Raw genomic sequence first — 7,669 nt, forward strand, 5'->3', positions numbered from 1 at the left:
TACATAATCTAATGAGTGAGTATTCTATTATTGAGCTGTACTATCAGTTCAGATTGGTGATTCCTTTAGCATTAGCCATCTAATTACTGAATGAAGATTTCATAGTTATTTTCCTCCAGTGATTAGTTCTTTGATTATTATTTTTTATTTTATATTTAACTTCATAAACCCCTGATATATAATATTGCCACAAATGTAGCCAAGAAACATGAAATTATTATTTTATACAGAGATATTAATAAGAATTTTCAAACCTGCAAAGTAAAGTAATAGGGCATTGAATAGCTAACTACCAACCACATGAATTATAAAATTAAAATGTTTTCATGGAATAAATTACTGATAGTGTATATGTATTTTGCAGTATGCTTCCAAGCAATGGTTATTAGCTTATGTTATCACAGTTTCACTATCATACCCAATAAAGTCAGAGGTGCTTAAATAATGATTTCTAACAGCTAACTCTTGTCCAGAAAGCTTCAGTTTTTTCCAAACCATTACTATTATTTATTACCTTTTAGTGAAGGCTTCATCAAGAGAAAGTAGACTGGCAAAGGAATAATAGTTAAACTAACAACTTGTGTAATAGTTATTCATACTTCTTTCCTCAAGTTCTCCTAGTCCCATGAGAAGTTGAAGGGTAGACCATGGTGCTGCCTTGAAGCTATAAGACTATAGGAATCCACCTACGGAAGTTTAGAGGAGGAGCTTCACTAAGAAAGATGTCTGAGGGTAGAGTAGAAGGTACAGTATGAGAACTGCACACAGTATGAGTGTGGATATGTAGTATCCAAATAAAGGCAGGTGTGATGGTGTGTGCCTGTAATGCCAAGACTAGAAAGATGAAGGCAGGAATCCTACAACTTGTTGATCAACAAATCTAGTTGAATCAGTATATCCCAGGTTCGTTGAAAAACTCTGTGTCAAAAAAAAAATAGATGGAGAATGATAACAATGTATGAAGACCATGTCTTATAAACAAGGTGAATGAATAACAATTGAGGGCGAGAAATCCTACCTCAAAGCCTAAAGTAGAATGCAGAAGAAGATATCAGATGTCAGCCTCTAGGCTTCATGTGTGTTCAACTAAATGCCTGACAAATAAACAGAGAAATAACTGTTATATAAGGGGGTATGTGTGTCTGATATGGGAATGACAAAGATTTTTCAAAATTCTTTTTATGCCTTTTATAATTCTTTCAAGTCATCATCATCATGTTGTCAATAGTTATGACACAGGGTGGGGGATATCATTAAGCATGTATATGTGATTCCTCCCCTCTCTGTCCCAGCACCTCTCCCTCTTTCCATCCATCTTTTTCTTTTATGGCTCCCCTTTCTTTTCTTTCTCTCTTTCCTTTCTTTCTTTCTTTCTTTCTTTCTTTCTTTCTTTCTTTCTTTCTTTCTTTCTTTCTTTCTTCCTTTCTTTCTTTCTTTCAAGCATCTTGGTCTCATGATGCCTACCTAGGATGACCTGGAACTTGCAATATAGCCTAGGATAATCTTGAACTTCTAATCCTGCATCATTCTCTTGAGTGCTGAAATTACAAGCATATACTACCGTGTCTTGTGTTTATGCAGTGCTGGGGACTGAACCCAGGGCTTTTTGAACAATGGACACTCATTCTTTTCTCCAATTGAGCTACCTTTCTAGTCTAAGTATTCATATGGGATGATAAGTGAAGTTCAAAGTTGTCTAGTGGTAATTCAGGCAGTCATCTTACATCTCATCATTTTCAGCTAGCCTACCAGAAGAGAGATTTCTGGTCAATACTCATCTTTTCCTCAAAAATAAAACTAGGGTGGAATAAAATGGAGCTAGATCACTTACGCTGTGCTCTACATAAGCAGAGATTCTCGGCACATGGACAGATGATTAAGCCAATGAAAATTAAGGAAAAAGTGAAATGTCTTCTTATTCATCTGTTTGGTACAAATCCCAAAGGTCAGTAACATGTCCTGTTGGTCAGCACACTGAAGAAAGACAAGCAAATCGACTGCCGGTGAGTGTGCAGTTGCTTCAACTTTTGCAAACGTGATCTAGCAAATATTATTCTTCCAAATAGCTGTCATTCTCATTACCTCATAATCTACTCATTCCAACTACCCCCATTCTGACGCACTTTCCTATTTCTGTGTCTGCTTTCTTCTAGATGGTGGTATTTGTCATTCCCACCTCAAACTGGTAGCATGACCTTGACTCCTGAATTCTGTGGTCCCTAAACAACTGCAAGTCATTCTCATGCAACATTTTGGCTTACCTTGTCTGCTGCACCTTTGTGATCTTTAGAACAATATGCAAGTTCAAGTCATCGCTGCTGAGTTACCTAGCTGATTATGCATGTGCAAAAAAAAAAAAAAATCAACATTTGAGTTACTTGCTTCAGCCCTCTGCACTTCCGCCTCTTCTCTCCACAGCCATTGCTCATGTGCTTGTGTTATATATAAAAAGGTTTTAGCCCTCTTTACCTGTGTCGTTAATTTTATCATTTGGCTATTAAGTATTGCAAACTAGTATCATTTACTTCTCAATGAAAATGAAACTTTCAATCACTGTAAATTTGTCTAAGTTAGGGTGAGAATGACCTCTGAGCAACCCCTTCCAAAGTATGGGTGGTAGAAAGGCCTGAAAATTAAATAGGGCAAGAAAGATAGTAGGGAGAGCAACCAAAATGGGTGTTTTGAAATGTTTGATAATGGTAAAAGCAAAATCTCTCTGTGGTAATGTTTGCTGTTTCTGAAAATCCAATTTTCCAAGTAAAGAGTAATGAGTACTATAACGGCTAGTACAGTGAGGGACAGACACAAATCATTAGAAAAATCACACATTACATAAAATGCTGAAATACAGAAACTAGGAACTGATTTGTAGTTGTAATTTCTAAAACATCAATTGAACAGGCCTCTGCCCATTTGCACAAACTGTCAATGAACATACCCAAATTCAAATTTACCTTTGTAGCTAGGTGAAACTTTAAACTATTCATTGCAAGGGATGGGTGGTTAAATACGCATTACGGGCATTATGGGCTGCGTGGAAAAAAGCAGCAGGAGTAGGATGCAGGTCAGGAAGTGGCAAGATGGCTATAAGAGATGGCAGTTTGTCTGAGCAATGCAGATGAAGTGATTCTGTTCTCCCATAAGTACATGCAAACTTGAATGTCTATTGCAAAGGACAAGAAAAAGAACAGTGCCCCAATACCTGGAAATGATATTGTCAAAGTTCTGCTTTGTTCCAGTGTTTCTTGTCTTGTCCTTGTTAAAATCTGGCCACTTCACAATTCCAGAATCATTGCTCCTTTAAAAGAAAGTACCAGACTCTATTTTATGTCTACATGTATGAAAACTATCAATTAAAGCTAACTGAGAAACTCTTTGTGAAATGCTATCTAGTGGGTTTTCTATTGACGTTAGTCAACACTCACATGAAAATGATACTGGCTTGAAAGTACAGCTGATTTGGGACAGTGTCACAACTGCAAAAGTGATAGTGAATGCTGGTCCTCGTGTGCAAATCATCTCCATTTCGCTGAGAACAGCTCTTTACCTTCAAGCCCCACACTGGACCTTGGAGTACTCATAATGTTCATGATGCACTGTATTCAGCTCTGAGAAAGTAGCTCAGAGAATTCTCTTCACTTGTCCTAACAATAGTAGGAGAATAAGTGAGAGAAATAAAAATCTCAACCCCCTTAGTGGAGTCTGGCAGAAATCTTATACTGAGGTTGTTACTGGTTCTGAGTGTCTTCTTCCAGTCATGGAAGAAATTGAAATTGTACCATAGGACAGAATATTGTGGTCAATAGAGGGTTTGAAGAGATGGAGTTAAGTGATATTGCCAATCTTTTGATTCCCAACCTGAGAATATACTGACAAATATTTTACAGATAGGATTACCTCAAATGTTGATAAAAATAAGCCATCTTAGGTTAGCATTCAAAAACTCACAGAATATGAAGGTGTATGTTTTGCATATCAAATATTAGGATAGGGAGAGATCTTTCAGTTCAGAGCTTATGTGATAACACACAACCTATGAATCTGTAATCAAGCAAGGTCAATAAGTCTGTTCTCTCTACTCTTGACAGGGGAGAAGGAGCGTGGACCATCCACCCAGTCTTCCAAACAACACCCCTCACCCATAGTTGAAACTTTGGATTCAGACCCTCCTCTGGCACTTCTGACAATAAGCTTGGTGATCCATGCTCTGGAGGAAGAAAGTGGAGAAGAGCAAGACTACTTCTCTGCAGCAAACTCTGATGTTCTCTGTTCTTTCCTTACCTCTGTTGTCATGAGCAGCATTTTCATAGTTGCATTGTTATCCTTGCCATGAGGTCAGACAAAAATGGAAAATAGTTGCCAAGTAACCACAACAGCTGATATGAAACTTTGGGAAATATCATTGAGATGTGCTTTGGTATTTTATTTTTGTGAACAAACCAATTGTCTTGGACTTTCACAGTACTCTTATCTATGTCTCAACCTTTACCACAAAGCTCCATAATTCCTCTGACATGCATAGTGTGAGGGTTTCTGGCATACATTCTAGAACCTCCCAAAGTGGGAGGGGCCTGCTATCTGTGCTTTATCATCTTCATCCTGAAGTTTACTTTAATTCTGATTAGTTTGGCATAAGGTCATTTGTTGTGTGCAGTCATCTAAGTTATGTATTGCCTGGTCCTGAGTAGCAGTGCATTTATCATGAATTCCTTGATTTGCATTGGTACCTAATCAAGGAGGCAGAGTTAGTATAGTTAATTCCCATAGTTCCCTCTTGTTCTCATGTTTACCTCACCCAAGAGTTTCTGAGATGCTGAACATCCTCCAGAAAAGGTAATGCTAATGTTTCCTGTTCCCAAAAGGTGCTGCAGAACTCACTTCTAGTTTGAGTTTAAGATTTACTTCACTTTCATAATCTCATTATTTGACTAAAGTATTGTTAAAGTGAATTTTGAATGTTTGAAATTTCCTATGCAGATTTAACAAAGAGAGAAAATAACAAAACCAGAGGTAAGACACTCAGAAATGATTATTTTTTTTCCTGGCATATGATGAGGCTGACTGGTCTCTTAGTACTTGCACATATTTTCACCTGCTGTCTATTTTGAACTCAGTTGGGTACTTTTTCTGAGAACAGAGAAGAAGTCTGACTAGCATTGCTTGATCATTTGCCCTAACTGCTACTGTGACAACATTATGGGAGGAGTACCCTGAATACATAGGATAATGGCATGATACTGCCTGAAGAGAGAAAGGAAGAGTAAACCTTAATATGAAGTTGGGAAAATGATAACTTAGTATATCCTAAATTGCATAAGGATGTCCTCGAATGCAAGCAATTTGTTCAGTAACAAAGTAAATATTGCCTTTGAGCCATAGTGTTAATAAATGGCCTTGTCACACAGTATTACATGAGATGGCTGGATTTCTCATGTAAGAAGAAGCAGATGTAGGTTGAAAGTCCACTGTTAGATAGTGTGGACCTAGTAATGTTACAGTTCTGAGCAAGCACTCACTTGCTAACCCAAAGGTGTTCTCAGCATTGACTGGATTTTGGAGTCAGGGATGGGAGCTCTGAAAACATGGCATTTCTGGAATATATTCCCAGCAGTAGCGGCAGTGCTAATACATTTGGATTCTGTCTACAGCTCTAGATGAATACTTCTGCTATGAGGTGATACAAAATTAGGATAGAAAAATAGAAGAGAACTAGTTTTGGGCTCAGGGAACAAGGTGAACATGGTCATCTTAGCATTTGTTTTGCCACTAGTTCAATGAGCAGTAAAGTCACTCTAGATGTTTCGTAGTTTCCAAATGAGGGTATAGTATCTTCATCTCTAAGTCTTCTAACTTTTCTATTGCCACATTCAGACAAAATGGCATCAACCATATTGGTTGACTTTGTGAGTACCTTAGACTTTATGCAGAAGCCAGGGTAAATAATAATGCTAAATTTCATTCAAGTTATTTGAAAATAGAAGGTGTTTGGACTGCAGATAGAGTTCAGTTGTAGAGCCCTTGCTTGGCAAATTAGAGGCTCTGGGTTCAATCTCCAGCATTGTAAAAATGTGGTTGTGAGTCAAGTTTTATATATTTTAGATCCTCCCAGAAAAGAAAGTTAGGTATTAGGTAGCATAGAATAAAGAGCAAACATAAGGTCAATTTCTTAATAAGAAAACACCTTCCATGACTGTATGTGCAAATATATATACACATATGCACACATATGTGTATATATTCTATTACATATAATAGAATTTGGGAAAAATAAATCAATATACTTTCCTACCATTTTAAACAATTTATACCTATCATTTTGATAGATATAAGTGCAAACATCTGTATGGTCAATGTTTTAAGTTTCTTCTTAGTCATGGCCATGGATAAGTATTTTAAAGTCATTCACCATCTTTGCCAGTATAATCAGTGGTTACAAATGCCTTTAAAGAATGAAATTTTCTTATAACTTTCCCATGGATTGATATTACCACCTTGGCTATTGGTCTTCTTAATTTGATCAAACTTAGAGAAACCAGTCTTTGAATTGCATCAACTAGAAAGTCAATGTAATTTAGTGAAAAATTAAACATTATATTATTTGATTGTGTAGGACTAATATAGACTTTGTATGATGGAATAAATTCATTAGGGCTCTGATCATTCGAATTAAAATGCTGAGATAAATCTAATTTCTACTTAGGACAACATTCAGTTAAAATCTCCGAAGTATCACTGGTGAGGATATATGGTAGATGTTAGTATGCTTTATGATAGATTGCTTTAATCTGGTTCAGTTCAAAAGTAAGTCAAATTTATAGGAAGATGTAGTAGTTCTGTATAGACTAAGCAATAGAAGTACAATTTAATGACAACATTGTCAAGTAAATAAATATCCTTATTTTTTTAATTATGAATATTCTCCCCAAATTAAAATGTTTCTATTTAAATTCTATTTTTTGTTGTATGAATGAATATCTGTGTTACTGTATGATATATGTTTGTGTGTGTGCATGTGTGTATGTTGTATGTACAGTTGTGTATGGGCTTATACACCAGTGTGTGGACAGTGTGGAGACTACAGTAGGACACTGGATGTCTTGCTCTGTCTCTGTCTAGCTTATTCCTTTGAGATAGGGTCTCTCACTGAACCTGAAACTATACTGGCAGCCGGGAAGCACTACCACTTCACCTGTTTCTACATCATCTCCCTACTCTGGGGTTACAGTCTGGCTTATTTTTCAAATGTGGGTTCTGGTGAATAAAACTCAGGTTCTCATGTGTGTAAAGCAAGTGCTTGTCTCCACTGTGCCATCTCCTCATCTTATCATTTATTTTAGTTGGTTTTAGAGAGTTTCTATCATCAAACAATTTGGCTAAGTTCTTACGCTCAATATAAATAAACACACAGAGAGAAAGTTCCTTCTTTATAGGTATACTTAATCCCTGTGAGAAATATAAAAAAGAAAATGGAGGATGGGGAGGATGGGGTAGCTCAGCTGCTGAAATAGAGACTGGATTAGAAAGAAGTCCTGTTGTTTATTTTTAAAAATCTGTGAATGATGCCTTTGACATGAAATGTATTGATCACTGAACTTTTACATAGAATTCTTATCCTTTAATGGTCTTTGATGTCAGTATTGTAAAACACCATGTTGTGAATATAAAAAAA

The 7,669-nt window shown here is 36.5% G+C and overlaps 1 long non-coding RNA gene across 2 annotated transcripts in view; it reads left to right on the plus strand.

The window, feature by feature from the left end:
- The window catches only part of LOC116085633, a 62,505-nt gene extending 55,553 nt beyond the window's left edge, over positions 1–6,952 (plus strand). Inside the window, exon 6 of one of the 2 annotated variants that reach the window (XR_004116679.1) lies at positions 4,089–6,952. This is a non-coding gene — a long non-coding RNA (uncharacterized LOC116085633). Of the gene's footprint in view, positions 1–2,153; positions 2,465–4,088 lie in introns of those variants that run through there. The other variant, XR_004116682.1, reaches the window with a different exon arrangement.
- Positions 6,953–7,669: the final 717 nt, after the last annotated feature.

This window comes from Mastomys coucha, chromosome X (genome assembly GCF_008632895.1).
Source record: "Mastomys coucha isolate ucsf_1 chromosome X, UCSF_Mcou_1, whole genome shotgun sequence".
Lineage (NCBI taxonomy): Eukaryota > Metazoa > Chordata > Mammalia > Rodentia > Muridae > Mastomys > Mastomys coucha.